A 15063-nucleotide genomic window follows, 5' to 3' on the forward strand; every position below is an offset into this window, starting at 1 on the left:
ACTCCCGTCTTTCTCTGTGTGAGGATCAGGCAGTCCTAGGTAGTGTCAGCAGTCAGCCCCTCACCAGGTGTGTAGAAACAGTCCTGGGAAGGTTCTATGCAGGCGCCAGTCCTTTGTTGAGCAGTTGAACTTTGCAGGTTACTCAGTTGCATTGTTTCTGGTTTTTCTGTGTGTGTATGTGCATGTGCTACCCAGGGACACACACACACACACACACACACACACACACACACACACACACACACACGTACAGATGGGGCTTGAACTCAGGGGCCTGAGCTCTATCTCTGGCCTTTTTGCTCAGGGTTAGCACTCTACCACTTGAACCACAGTTCCACTTCCAGCTGCTTTGGTAGTTAACTGCAGTTCAGAGTCCTCGAGCCTCAGCTCTCAGCCTCCTGAGTAGCTAGGATGACAGACAGAGCACTGACTCCCAGCTCTCCACTTCCCTTTTTCTCTTGCTCAGTGGGACACAGACAGACCAGTAATTCCAGTATATGTGGGAGACACCTGGAAAGAGGCGGCAGCCTTCTCCCCATGAAGGCGCCCAGACCTCTTGGAGGTGGCGTAGGGGGCTACAGTGGGCAAGGATGGGAAACATTCATAACACATTTCCCCTCTCCCCACATCCCACAATGACAACTCTACTCGTTCCTTCCTCCATTCCATTCCATTCCATTAGTGGAATGTACACCGGAGTGGGGAGGGCTGCCAGGGGAGAGAAGCCCCTAGTTATTCTCAAGTTCCTATTGTGTGCCCAGTGTGCCACGGCTGGCCCCAGCCAGGAAAAAAGGCAGCATCTTCAAGACAGATCTTTTTCCATAGGGGGAACCTGACAAAGGTCTGCCTGTCACAATGGACCATGAGAAAGCTATCTGGAAGTGGGATAAGGAGTGGAGAGAGACTGGGGAGGGGAGTTTGTTTTCTTGGGCTGGTCAGGAAACCAGAGGGTTGGAGCCTGACAGACAGTTCTGTCAGGCAATAGAAAAGGTCCATGGTAGAAGCTTGATCTAAAAGACACCAGGACATAATAAATTATACAGGTCTCTAGGCATTCACACACAGTGAGACCAAGAGGGTACTTTCAGGGGAGACATACAAAGACACAATGCCCATGTGCATCTGATCATATAAAATAATATTTATTAAAATGGAACACCAGGCAATGGAAACAAAAAGTGTTTTTTTTTTTAATTTCTTGGTTGCGGTTTTTCTTTCTTTTTCTTTTCATTGTTTGTTCATTTATCTGTCCTTGGGAGGGTAAGGGGAAACCCAGAAATGAAGGGTCAAAGGGTGAAAAAGTGTAGCAGTGGTATCTGTAAGACAACTATGTTGAAAAGGAACTGTACAGTTAGTGGGTGGGGATGGGAGGGAAAAAGTGGGAAAGAGCCAAGGAAGGGGTGACACTGTCCAAAAAGAAATGTACTCATTCCCTGACTTACATGACCCTAATCCCTCTGTACATTACCTTCATGGTAACAACAAAAAACTAAAAAGAAACATGCTTGGCTGCTAGTTAGGTGGTGGGATGGGGGGGAAGGGAGGATTCAAAACCAAGGCCAGCTCTGCAGCCTGAAGCTCGAGGCTGAGCTCAGTCCCTCCAGTCTGCCTCATGGAGCACCGTGAGCATTGCCCTGGCCAGAGGCTGCCGCCCAGCCGTGGGCATGGGGTGTGGAGAGAGACCTGGACCACGGTGACCACTTCCCTTCTGGTGGCTTGTACCTTGGGGGGGTCTGGCTGGGTGGGCAGCTAGGAAGTCTAAGGCAGCTCTGAGCTGGCAGGAAGCCACACAGGCCTCCCCAGCTCATGCACAGCCATGTCGATGGGCTCAGATCAGTGACGGGGGGAACCTCGTGCAATGGCTGCCACCCCTAGGCAGGGCCTTGGCCACTTCCTGCCCACCCTCCTGCTGGGACTCACAGATGAGTTCTGCGTGCACCTTTGGACAGGTAGGGAGGCCTCTGACATGACCAGCCCCAGCCACCTTGTGGTCCAGAGGGGAGACTGAGGTGGGTGGGTAGAGCCCTGCCTAGACTGCCTGCTGCGTGGTACTGTTCTACACCTTTCCCTCCATGGGGCCCTTGTGGGCAAAGGGAAGGTAAGGGAACTTGGGGGCCTAAGAAGGGATGTGATTTTGGGGAGGGGATTGCAGGGAGGGCAGATGGCAGGAGAGATATTTCCTTGGTTCCAGCTCTGGTCGTGTGTGTGCGTGCATTAGTCATGGGGCTTGGGCTTGAACCCAGGGCCTGCGTGCTGTCCCTGAGCTCTTTTGCTCAAGGCTAGTGTGCTATCATTTTGAGCCACAGCACCACTTTCAGTTTCCTTGTTGTTAATTGGAGGTGAGAGTCTCGCAGACTTTCCTGCTCAGGCTGGCTTCGAATCATGATCCTCAGATCTCAGCCTCTGAGTCACTAGGATTACAGGTGTGAGCTTCCGGTGCCTGGCTTCGTGGTGATTCTTGACTTGGCAGTCTCCATAAACCTACACCCCAAAATGGACAGCATGATTCTTCCTTCCCATCCCAGCTCAATCCATCTTCCAGACTGTGTGCTCTTCAAGGCTGAAACCAGACACAGCACATAGTAGGCCCACAGGGCCTCCTCTTGCAGATAGCTGTATGTTGGCTTATGTCCCAGGGAGTGTGCAGTCACCACGTCTCTCTTTTGCAGCTGGGCAACCTTTCATCACTCTCAGGGGCCCTGCTGGCAGGATGAGCCCTGGAATGCCAGCCCCTTTCAACTGCACGGCTGGCCCTTTCAACTCCAAGGACCCCAATGTCACCTGGCTGAAGAACAACAATGAGCAGCCCGCCCTAGACCAGTACCATCTGCTCCAAGATGGCACTTATTCTGTCTCCAGCAAGGCCTGGGTGGACCTGACCCAACAAGATGTTTTGTCTCAGGTCACCTGTGAAGTCACAGGGACCTCCACAAGCCCCTGCAAGCCACCGTGACTCTCTCTCAAGTGCTCCGAGGTGTGTGTGTGTGTGTGTGAGTGTGTGTGTGTAGCATGGGTAGCAGGAGAAGATGGGATTTGAGCCCCAAACCCCAGCTTACCGACGGGGAACTGAAATTCCTCCTTGTCGTCTCTGAACACCGTACTTATAGACTTTAAGGATTACAGGTCCCAGAGGTGGGCTGGCTGTGTCATTTTACAAGTTGAATGACTCTGAGCACATATATATTTTCTGCCATTATTTCCTGGGGGAGGTGATGGGAATAAAATGTAGACTTCTCTTGAAGATGAGTTTTTCTTCTCAAGTACCTAGAAGGGTGCATGGGAGGTGTTCTACAGATGCCCTGTCTTGTTGCTCTTACCTCGTTGTAGCCTCTTGTTTCAAACATCTTTTTTTTTCTATTGACACCATTGTTGTTGTGATTGCTTTTAGGTTTGTCTGTTTGGGGCTGGTACTAGGGCTTGAGATCAAGGACTGAGCACTGTTCTTTAGGTTTTCTTTTTTCTTTCTATCTGGCTCTCTAGTACTTTAGCCACAGCTCCACTACCAGCTTTTTTTTTCTGGTGGTTAAAGAGTCTCACAGACTTTCCTGCCCAGGCTGCTTTTGAACTGTGATCCTCAGATCTCAGCCTCCTGAGTAGCTAGAATGAGTCACCAGTACCCCCAATTAGTCATTCTTACAATTCTGGTATTTCTAAAAGTAAAAATTAACATAAAGGTAGACCAAAACCCACACACCTCCATCTATATTGAAGGAATCTCAACAGGGAACCCTACTTGCCTTATCTGAGCATGTGAGGGAAAAAAATGTTTGCTTAAAAAACAGTGAGAGGGGCCGGGAGTTTGGTCTACTGGTACAGTGCTTGCCTAGCATGCACAAAGACCTGGGTTCAACTCCTCGGTACCACATAAACAGAAAAAAGCCGGAAGTGGTGCTGTGGCTCAAGGGTAGAGCACTAGTCTAGAGGAAAGCTCAAGGACAGAGCTCAGGCCCTGAGTTCAAGCCCAGGACTGGCAAAAAAAAAAAAAGTGAGAGGTGTTCAGGCCGCTGGGAGGGAGAAGCCCCACGACGATGCTCTTTTGCCCAGCTCTTATTTTTTCTTTGTCTGTCCAGTTTCTCCTTCCTTGAAGATCACGTCCTCTGGGGCCCATAGCCAGGTGAATCTGACCTGTGATGTGAGCCACTTCTACCCGTCCCGCTTGCACCTCACCTGGCTGAAGAATGGACACAAGATCCACAATGCAGACTCTTCCCAGGCCATAAGAAACCCAGACGGGACCTTCTCTCTGGAGCACACGATACAGGAGGAGGTCACACAGAGAAGTGAGTTTGTGTGCTGGGTGGTTCAGCTTCCTGTCAGACCCAACATCACCCTGAGAGGACCAACTCGGGACCAAGGTAGGCCTCTTTCCCTCTCTCCAGTTCTTCCCTCCTCCCTGTCTTCCCCCTCTCAGGACACCGTGGCCTGGAGCCCTCGCTGAAGAAAGGCAGGAAGACCTAGTTCACGAGAACGTTCACACACAGCCACTTATACGCTCTCTCCTCTCCCCTCCACCAAGAAGGAGTGAGTGGGTCTCCCCCCCCCTCACCCATTCCATGCAGTTCTCTGCCTTAAGGCTTGATTGCAAGAAACAGCAGAGCTTAAGAACTGCTGTGCTCCCAAACCCTTCTAGGAAAGCTATTAATCAAGACTAGTTCGGCTGGAAGTTTCTGGAAATCAAGGTTTGGGGTTTTTGGGGAGGAAATTTTGGGTTAATGCTGAAGAGTCAAGTGAGGATCTTGTGTTTGCAAGGCAGGTGCTAGGCTACTAGAACCATGCCTCCACCCCCTTTTTCGGCCTGGTTATTTTTAAGGGAGGGGCTCACTTTGTGCTGGGGTGGGGTGGGGCTGCAGTCTTTGCAATCCTCTCGTTTTCCTGAGTAGCTATTGGTGACATGTGCAGTGAGTGTGTGCCATTACACACAAACCTCTGGTTGAGATGGAATCTCAGGAACTTTTTACCTCCAGGCTGATCTTAAGCCTGGAGCCTCCATCTCTCAAGCAGATGAAAACGATAATAAATAATAATGGGGATGTAAATGCACCTTCCCTCTTTCCTCCTGTTCTTCCATCTTCCTCTCCAACATCTCCTATCCCCAATTTCTCTATCTGTGCCCGCAGGTATTCTCTCTCCACCAGGGGGCGCTGTCTGCTGGCAGTTCAGACACAGAAGGGCCTGGAGCCCGTCACAATTGGCCTTCAGCTGACTGCGCTAAGAATTCTCAGGGGGCGATGATCCCATTTCTCTTTAAATTTCTCTGTGCCCTTCTTTTGTTGCTCAGTCAAAATGAGAAAAACATCCGCCCAGCAGGATGTACAGGTCTGGATGAAAAACTCCAATAATGGGAAGCAAGATACCTTGTGCCTGGAAGACTCTCCCTGAGGTTCTTTTCCCCCCTCTGTCTTATTCTTTTTCTCCATATCTGCACACACACACTGTGCATGGGGCCTGCCACTGCAGGGTTTCCCTCGTGTGATTCCAGTCTCTTGTTCAGCTGTGTGACACTCTAAGACCCCCCGGTTAGAAGGGCAATCAGGCTCTTTCCTATTTGCTGTAAAGATCCCTTTGCATCTGTGTCTCACTTATGAACCTTGCATTGCCAGCGCCCACTCCCTGCCCTGGCTTCTATTTGGTCCACACTTATATGGCGCTGGGCTTTGGATCCAGCCGTCTGACCACAAAACCAGTGTTTCCTCCACTTCCCTTTTCTCCTGTTCCAGCATACAAACCATCCTGTTAGCTCCCATTTCTTTCCAAGTCTTCACCCTAAGGAGTCGACTTCTCTCCACATTTGTCCACAGCGTTGGGCTCCCACACGCAGCTTTCCCTTTGCCATCAGAGCAGGGGCAGGCTCCCGGGGCCGGGTGTGAATGATTTGTGTGCCGCGACAGGCTCCTCGTCCTTCCCTTTCCAAGTCCTTGCTCAGCTTCACAGTGATAAGAACAACATTTCCAGGGGGACTTGCCAAGGACCACGACCCCCCTCCCTTAATCCCCTGTGTGGCATTTAGACAGTGGAGCGGTGCAGGGCTGGGGCTGAGCCAGGGTTCAGTCTCCACTAACCACAGTTGAGCTGAAAGTCAAGCAATCATTAAGTTCACCAGTGAATAGAAAGCCAACCTTGGAGAATTAGAGGTTAATGTAGCAGAAAATTCCCTCGACTCTGGGTCAGAGCCCCTGGGTCGCAGTATCCGTTCTGATGGTTAGCCAAGGAGGCCCTCGGGTGAGGTGGCAACAACTCTCAGAGACTTTTCTTTCTGTGGTCACATTCAAAGTATGATTCATGGCTGGGGGGCGTGGCTCGGTGGCACAGTGCCAGCTATGAGCAAGGAAGTCAAAAGAAGCTGTCTGCTAGTGGCCCACAACTGTGACCCTAGCTACTCAGGAGGCTGAGATCTGAAGATCATGGTTTGAAGCCAGCGTGGGCAGGAAAGTCTGTGAGACTTATCTCCAGTTAACCAGCAAAAAGCTGGACGTGTAGATGTGCTTCAAGTGGTAGGGCTTATGCCTTGAGCAGAAAAGGAACCTCTTTGCTCTAATAATCTACTCACAAAAAGCTGGAAATGGTGCTGTGGCTCACGTGGTAGAGCAAAAGACGCTCAGGGACAAGCCCAGAGTTCAAACCCTAGGACCAGCACACCCCCCCACACACATCCCAGCTGACATTTGTGGAGTGGCTACAGTGCACTTCATAGTCCAACAAGCTCCTTTCTTCACTTACTAACTCGGAGGCAGGAATCTTCCCTGCCTTAGAAGTTGAGGCTTGAAGAGGCTCAGCCAGTGGAGGGGCTGGGAATACAGGGGTGAGACGTGAGGGGACGTCTCCCCTTTCAGACACTTAGGTCAGCGCCGAGTGATCGTTAAGGGCACAGACTCTGGAGTGCTTTGCTGAAAACCCCTAGCTTGGACCACTGACTGACTGTGGACTTGACAAGTCACCTTGCCAGCCTGGTTCTCCACTGCCTCAGGCGTGCAACCAGTGCCCCCTTGGGGCCGTGTGGGGTAATGCAGGATGCTGTTTGCGAAGGGCCTTTGCTGTGTGGAGTCCTGGGTCCCTTCTGGTCCTGTTTGCTGGCATCGGGCGCAGCCTTGGAAGGCTGTGGGCCTCTGGCAGGGAAGCTGGGCAGACGTGGGCACGGGCGCCCGCGGGACTCATAGGAGGCTGTTCTCCAACAGGGAGGATGGACTACGTTAGCAACCTGAAAGGCCCTGGGCAGTGCGCAGAGCCCGGCACAAGCATCCAGCTGAGCTACACCTCGTTCATGTCACCAACACATCAGGTTATGGTGACCTGGTTCAAAAACAGGCACCAGCTTCTCTGGTCACACACCAGCATCATGGCCAGCGGAAACACCTTCCATGTGACCAGCAACGTGTCTGTCCCACTGCAGGAAGACGACGTGTTCTCCACCCTCCTGTGCTCTGTGAAGCCCGAGGCCATGCTGGTCTTCCAGAAGGTCATCAGCCTGAGCCAGTACCTCCGAGGTAAGACCCCCCCCTCCCACTCTCTCCGTCTCTGTGTGTCTGTCTCTTCTCTCTCCCTCTTTAGTCCCTCCCCCTCTCTCTTCTCTCTGCTGGCTGAGTAGGGTTGCAGGCTCCTCTGAGCCCTATGGGGGAAATAATTGGTCTGCCCTGGTGGTGGCCGGGAGCACCTATAGTGACATAGGTGGCCTTTGTGGGTGTTGGGTTTGCACTCTGTATATGCATATACACATGCGCGTGCACATACACACACACACACACACACACACACACACAAACACATCTCTACAATAGAGGTAGAGCACTCACCGTCTGGAGCTTTAATTGAGATACTATTAGACACGTGGAAGGGAGGGCTTGGTGATCTAAATGTTAGCGCCTGTGATAGTGTTCTGTCATTTTCTTCACTTGGATGTCAGTTTTCTTGGGTCTCAGTTTTCTTCATCTGTTCTGTTTCTGTTGTTGTTGATTGGCCTGGGCTCAACTCAAGCTTGTGAATTGCATGAAACCACAAAGTTTTTGGTGGTGGTGGTGGTGGTGTCTGTTGTTTGTTTTGTGCCAATCCTAGGGCTTGAGCTCAGGGCCCAAGCTTGTATTATTTTATTTTTCCCTCAAGGCTGGAGCTCCACCACTTGAACCACGACTTCAGTTCTGGCTTTTTGGTGGTCTCATGAACTTTCCTGCCCCAGCTGGCTTGGAGTTGTGCTCATTAGATCTCCTCTCCCTGATTATCTAGGATTACAGGTGTGAGCCACCAAAATCTCCTATGGAGAAGGCTGGACGAGGCCCTGGGCCAAGAACCCAGTCCTCTAGGAACTCGCAGTGCATTTCCCACTGTAATAGTCTCCTTTCTCTGGGCTTTGCCAGTTCCCCCTACAGTGACAGTGTCGCAGTCATCCAGCTCCTCTGGCTTGGTGGCAGTTACCTGCCATGTGCACAGGTTCTACCCCCCGGGTGTGCGTCTCACCTGGATGGAGAGCTGCCAGGTGCTCCCGCAAGCCCAGCTGCCTGAGCCCATGGAGGATGCACGTGCATTGGGTGAACAGAACGATGCAGAGGGCTGAGCACACTGTCACCTGTGTGGTCCAGCATGACGCCCAGCCTCCCGTCAAGGCCAGCCTCATGCTCTCCACTGCACCCAATGCCACCTTCAGACCCACAAAGAGCCCAGGTAAGCTTGGGCAGCGGGGCTCACCTCCATCTCCTGAGTGGATTCAGTGGAGGGGAGAGGGTGGTTGATGGTCTCCAAGGTTGGGCCAATGCTATGGCTTGAATAACGGACATGGAGCCCAGCCGGTGACTTCCTCCAGAAGAGGCACTCCCTTGCATGTCTGTGCAAAGAGTCAAACACACCCTAAAAAGAGCCCAACACCTGGGACTCACGCCTCTAATCCCAGCTACTCAAGAGGCTGAGATCTGAGGATCATGGTTCAAAGCCAGCCGGGAGATGGAAAGTTCAAGAAAACTGGAACTGGAGCTGTGGCTCAAAGCAACAGCCTTGAGTAAGAAGGTTCAGGGACAGCACCCCGTCCCCGAGTTCAAGCCCCACACCGGACAGAATAAATGAATAAATCAGTAAATCACCCCAAAGAGAGCTCGGCTCGACGCCCATTCACTGTGGAGGCAGGGTTCTGGTCACCAATCAGTTGTCAGTTGGACGGAGGAGGAGGAGGAGGAGGAGGAGGAGAGCGAGCTTGCCGTGGGTTGTTCTGTAAGGCTGCACCTGCAGAGGCAGGATGTCTGCTCTGAGGACAGGGCTGGCCCTTTTTGTTTGCTGCGCTGGATTTGAATTCAGGCTTTCCCTCTTCCTTCCTTCCTTTCTTTCTTTTCTTTCTTTTTTTTTTGCCAGTCCTGAGCTTGGGCTCAGGCCCTGAGCACTGTCCTTGGTTTTTCTCAAGGCTAGAGCTCTACCACTTGAGCCTCAGCACCACTTTTGGCTTTTTTCTTTGTGTGTGGGACAGAGGAATCGAACCCAGGTCTTTGTGAATGCTAGGCAAGCACTTTACCACTAGACCAAACTCCTAGCCTGTTTTCCCCTTTCTAAGTGGGCACTCCACCACTTGAGCTATGCCTCCAGTCCTATCTCCCCTTTTCAGTTACTTTAAAAAAAATAAAGGTCTGTATTATTTGTGTATTATTTGTTTGGTGACCCATCCACCTACATAGCTGGGGTCACAGGAGCATGCCACCATACTTAGCTTATTTGTTGAGATGTGGAGTCCTGACACCTTTTTGCCCAGGCTGGCCTCACACGATAAACCTCCTGATCACTGCCTCCCAAGTAGTTGAGGTTATGAATGTGAGCCATCACCCGCCTTTCTACCTCATTCTTCCAGATAGATAACCCCTCCAGGCTCTATTTTGCTCCTCTGTAGATAGGGGGTGAGGATAGTTACTGATTTGCAGAGTTCTTATGAGGACTCACTGAACTAAAATACCTGCTCTCCCTATACAGTCAAAAGGTATGTTGACAACACTGGCATTTGAGTTCAGGTAAAATGAACTCGAATGTTTAGTTTCCAGTAAACTGAGGCAACTGTCAGTTATCTCTCAGAGACTCAAGTTTACTCACCTATATGATATTGTAAAGGCACATCTAGAGATCATAACACAGATCATGTTAAATGACCACAAGGCTGTAGGAACTGGCATTGGTGAAATTCAGATTTAAACCTTGAAGCTTGGCACCTAACTGTTGGCTGCCAGATAGTCAAAACAGCATGTGTTGGAGAGGGTCAAGGAGATCTTTCTGCTTTTTTTTCTCCTCATCAGTACTAGGCTTTGAAGCCAGGGCCTTGTGCTGGGCATTCTACCACTTGAACCATGCCACTGAGCCTAATTAGGATTTGAGGTTTTTGCCAGGTTGTCTTTGGACTGTAATCTACCTATGACTCTCACAGAGCTCGGGTTACAGACCTGTGCTGCCACGCGCTGCTTCTTCGTTGAGCTAGGATCTTAACTTTTTCCCTGGCCTGGGATTCTCCTGATCTCTGCTGGCATGTATAGGTGGGAGCCACCATGCCAGTCCCAAAGTAATCTCTTATTTTGGAGGGAAAAGAGCTCGGCGCTGGAATCAGTTAGATCTAGCTTATTGGCTCTGCACGTTCCTGGCTGTCCATCTCAGATGGAGCATTGAACCTCACTCACAGAGCTGATCTGATGGGCTTTCTGCCCGGTGGCTTTTAGATGCCTGTCTCTATTTTTGCGGCCTTGCTCCTGGGTCTCAAGGTGCTCCTGCTGGTGACTTCCTTCACAGCCTATGTCTACAGGTGGTGTTATCTGAGACAGGTGAGTTTGGGGTGGTCCCTTGGTCTTAGGGGGAGAGGCCAGGGTTGCAGTCACGGGGAGGTAGGGGGAATTCTGGGTGAGTGCACAAAGTCATAGGGTGGACTGCCTGCAAGTCCCATCCAGTCACAAGAGAAGGTTGTGCACGCTCTTTCTTTCTCCAAATGTGTTTGGAAATTCCAATTCTACGGATAGCATCTTGTCCTAAGAGTTGGGAAGTTTAAAGTTAGGATCCTGGAAGTGGGAGTCAAAAGCATACAGGTGGAATGCAAGTTAAAACCCAAAGCGTTCACCATGACCTGGCACAGGGCATATCTGAAGGATGGCAAGGTGGATGTGGGCATGAGAGGGAGTTCAGAACCCAGGAAAAAGGCAGTGAGTAGGGTTTCATCTCTGATCTGCATCATGAGCTGAGACCAGGCAGAGTAACCAACATACAGCAGATGCTCAATAAATGAACCAATGAATGAATGATCGATCTTCCCCTATAGCTTCTGCATGGACTGTGACACGTTGTTCACGTGGAGAGAAGACCCTGCCAGGACCTGTAGGTGACCCCAAGACCCCTGCCCTGCACTCTGCCACCCCAGCAAAGATATGATCCTTCCTCACACCCTCTCACGTTTCATCCCTCAGAGCTGTGGATCTGAGTCAACGGGAGATGTTGGGTCATGGACTTGGGGTGCCTCTACCGCCAAGCGTGGGCCTTCGTATGACGTGGCTTCTATTTGAAAGCGAATAAAAGCCATCAAGTTGAGTGCCAGTGACTCACATCTGTAATCCTAGCTACTGAGGAGGCTGAAATTTGAGGACTGACGTTTGAAGCCAGCCCTAGCAGCAAAGCCTGGAACACTCTGATCTTCCAAAAGCCAGATGTAGAGCTGGAGAACCAGCCTTGAGGGGGAAAAGAAGCCAAGGAATAGTATCCAAGCTCTGAGTTCAAACCCCAGTACTGGCACCAGATTTTTTTTTTTAATTGATTACACAGATGTGAACCCTGCCTCTGATCACAAACGGTCTCCGTTTTGTTTTTTTGTTTTGTTTTGTTTTTACAGCCCTGTTGTTCACTGTTACCCAGGGTTCCTGCAAGTATGATTACATCTGCACATATAGATGTTTTGGAATTACAGGTTTGCTGAGTAAGCCTTTCTTTGAGAATCCTGAAATGCATAAAAATGATATAAAAATATCCCTGGATGTACCATTCTGGATTTGCAAAATATTGACATTGCATCATTGTCCCCTTTGGTTTCTATTTTCAAAGTTTTGACCTGAATTTGGTGTTAATCCTCCTTCAGGAGGATTGTATACTTTTACAACCTATATATTTATAGTTCATGTTTTAATATTGTACTCTTCTAATTGCTCTTGTGTTGGACATAGCATTTTGAAACTTTATTTTCTATTTCAGGCTGAACCACAAATTGTATCATGCTGATAGACATGGCTCTGCTTTATTACTTTTCCCTTCTCTGTGGGTCTTCTATGGTAAAAATCTACCAGACTTCATGAACATATCATGAATGTTATGCTTTATTCCCTACTAGCTTTGTAGCCCTTTAGGTGGCAGTATTGTGTGCCATCTGGGGTTTTTTTGGTTATGTACAAAACAAGTTTTCAATTTTTGCTCAAATTATGTTCTTCCTATTTTGTCTTTAGCTATATTTTTTCTGGTATATGAGTGGCAGATAATATGGAGCTTCCTTTTTGTGTCTATAATGATACACTTTAATTTTTTTTTACTTTTTTTTGGCTAGGTTTTAGCAGTATTCAGGGCTTTGTGTTTACTAGCTGTTCAGGAGATTGAGATCTGAGGATCACAGTTTGAAACCAGGAAGTCCATGAGCTTCTGATCTCTAATTAACCACGAAAAGTCAGAAATGGAGCCGTGGCTCAAGTAGTACAGTGTTAGCCTTTAGCAAAACAGCTGAGGGATAATGCCTAGGCACTGAATTCAAGGCCCAGGACCAGTACACAAAAAATAATAATTCATTTATTTCTATTGCTGAACAGAATTTTATTGCATGGATGTGGGATTGCTTAACCATTCCCTGATAAGTAAACGTATTTTGATTGGTTGTTTGTTGTATTTTGCTGTTAGAGATAAACCCACTATGGATACTCAAGCACAGGTTTTTTTTTTGTTGTTGTTTGTTTGTTTTTGTGCTTACTCTTCCAATCCAAGAGTTCATCGTGTGTCCCTATGTTGATGAATTTTCAGTGTCAACTTGACCAGATGCAGGGACCCAGACAGCTGGTGAAGCAATGTTTCTGGTTCCTCTGTGAGGGCCCTGGAATAAGTGAATTGAATCAGAAAATCCCTATCACCCAGTGAGGAAGGCAACCTGCAAGTGGCTGAGAACCAACTAACAGAAAGGCAGAGGAAATGGCAGGTTTGCTGGCTCTTTCCGTGCTGGGACCCCACGTTCTCCTTCCCTTTGGATTTTAGAATCCTTGGGCCTGTGGGCTCTGAGACTTGCACCAGGACCTGGTTCCAACCCCCACCAGGTTCTGACCTTCCACCTCAGAATGAGAGTTATTCACCAGTTTCTCCAGGTCTCTAGCTTGCTCATGGCACAAAAATCCTGTCCTACCTATCATTGTCGATCTAGCCCTCTCTCTCTCCGTCTGTCTTCTATCTATTCATCCTATTCATTCTGTTTCTCCAGAGAACACTGATGAATGATATTTAATTCTTCTTTGAAGAAAGTGTCTTGTTTCTTCTTTGACTTGTCAGTTGTTTGTAAGACTGTAGGTTTTAACATAGATATAAATATATCTGTGACAAAAATTTTCATTTGTTTGCGCAATTAAATAGTGTGAAGGGTTTTTAAAAGTTTTTATTAAAAGATTTTTTATTAACACTGATTTTTATGTCATATTTCAAATGCCATGTTTAACAAACAAGTACTCACGAAGGGAATCTCTATATACAATCACTGGCATATAAATTTTAGAACATAATTAAAATTAAGCTGAGACTTTGTGTGTCCTAGATACAGTTTTTTCATTGTTATTACACAAGAGATATACAGAAGGGTTAACATCTCGTAAGTCAGGTAATGAGGACTTTTCTTTTGGGGTGAAGTTTTTAATTTTGGCTTTCACAAGTTTATCCATGCTGTTCTCAAACACACTTCATTTGTGTATGCTGTGCCTGGACACCAAGAACTTTTTGTGTAAATGCTTTGGAATGTCCTACAAAGCCTATTACGTATCATTTGCAGTTGCAGTTTTATTTCTTTCTATGCCTTTTCTTTTTTTTTCTTATCATATTGCTTTGTCAAGTACTTCTGGTACTGTGTTAGAGCATAAGAGAAGAAGGAAACTGTCGGGAGAAGTCACGTGGAGAAGGGCGGCCCCTGCACTCCTGGGGCAAGCAGTAGCCAAGGGAAAATCCATGTTCAACACTATGCTGGATCCAAGTGCCAAGCGTAATGTAGATGAGGTCAGTAAAATGAAGTATGCAGGAATAACTTTCTGTGGACTTAAACAGACTGAGTTGGGCTCTGGTGGCTCACCCCTATTTAGCTACTCAGGAGGCTGAGATCTGATGATCAGTCCAGGCAGGAAAGCCCATGAGACTTCTATCTCCAATTAATTGTCTAATTGTCAGTCTTGGGGCTTGAATTCAGGGCTCTTTTGCTCAAGGCTGGTGCTCTAACACTTTGAGACATAGCTCCAGTTCTGTTTCTTTTTTCTTTTTTTTTTTTAAAGTGGAAATCATTTTTTGCCAGTCCTGGGGCTTGAGCTCAGGGCCTGAGCACTGTCCTTGGACTTTCTCAAGGCTAGCGCTCTATCACTTGAGCCACCGCACCACTTTCTGCTTTTTCTAAGTATGTGGAGTGCCAAGGAATAGAACCTGGGTCTTCATGCATGCTAGGCAAGCACTCTACCGCTAGACCAAACTCCCAGCCCCCAAATCATTTTTATTTCTGTTAAAAGATAGTACCCTTTAGGGGTACTTATAAGAGACAATGCAGCCCTTATCCTGAAACATGTAAGTTACTGTGGGGGCCAGGAGGCAGGACGATTGACGGGGTTTCACTGATTAAGAGGTACTGTACAGATAAAATGAATACTGTTTACAAGTAAAGGTAATAAAAAATAAATTGCCTAGTATAGGTAACACTAGGTTACATTCGTGGAAAATCTAAAAATCATAGCTATTTTTGTCCTTTGAGCAATGACTTGGAATGCCATTACATCAGAAATGCTTTTTCCATCTTCAACAGACATTACACATCAGACCAGACACTGCATGGGACTTGGCTCATACTATTGTGACACATAGAATAAG

At 48.3% G+C, this 15063-nt stretch overlaps 1 pseudogene; it reads left to right on the forward strand.

The window, feature by feature from the left end:
* Nucleotides 1–1858: 1858 nt before the first annotated feature.
* On the forward strand, nucleotides 1859–13327 carry LOC150050298 (immunoglobulin heavy constant mu-like; annotated as a pseudogene).
* The last annotated feature ends 1736 nt before the right edge of the window (nucleotides 13328–15063 follow it).

This window comes from Megascapheus bottae, chromosome 18 (assembly GCF_031878675.1).
Source record: "Megascapheus bottae isolate mThoBot1 chromosome 18, mThoBot2.hap1, whole genome shotgun sequence".
In the NCBI taxonomy this organism is placed as follows: domain Eukaryota; kingdom Metazoa; phylum Chordata; class Mammalia; order Rodentia; family Geomyidae; genus Megascapheus; species Megascapheus bottae.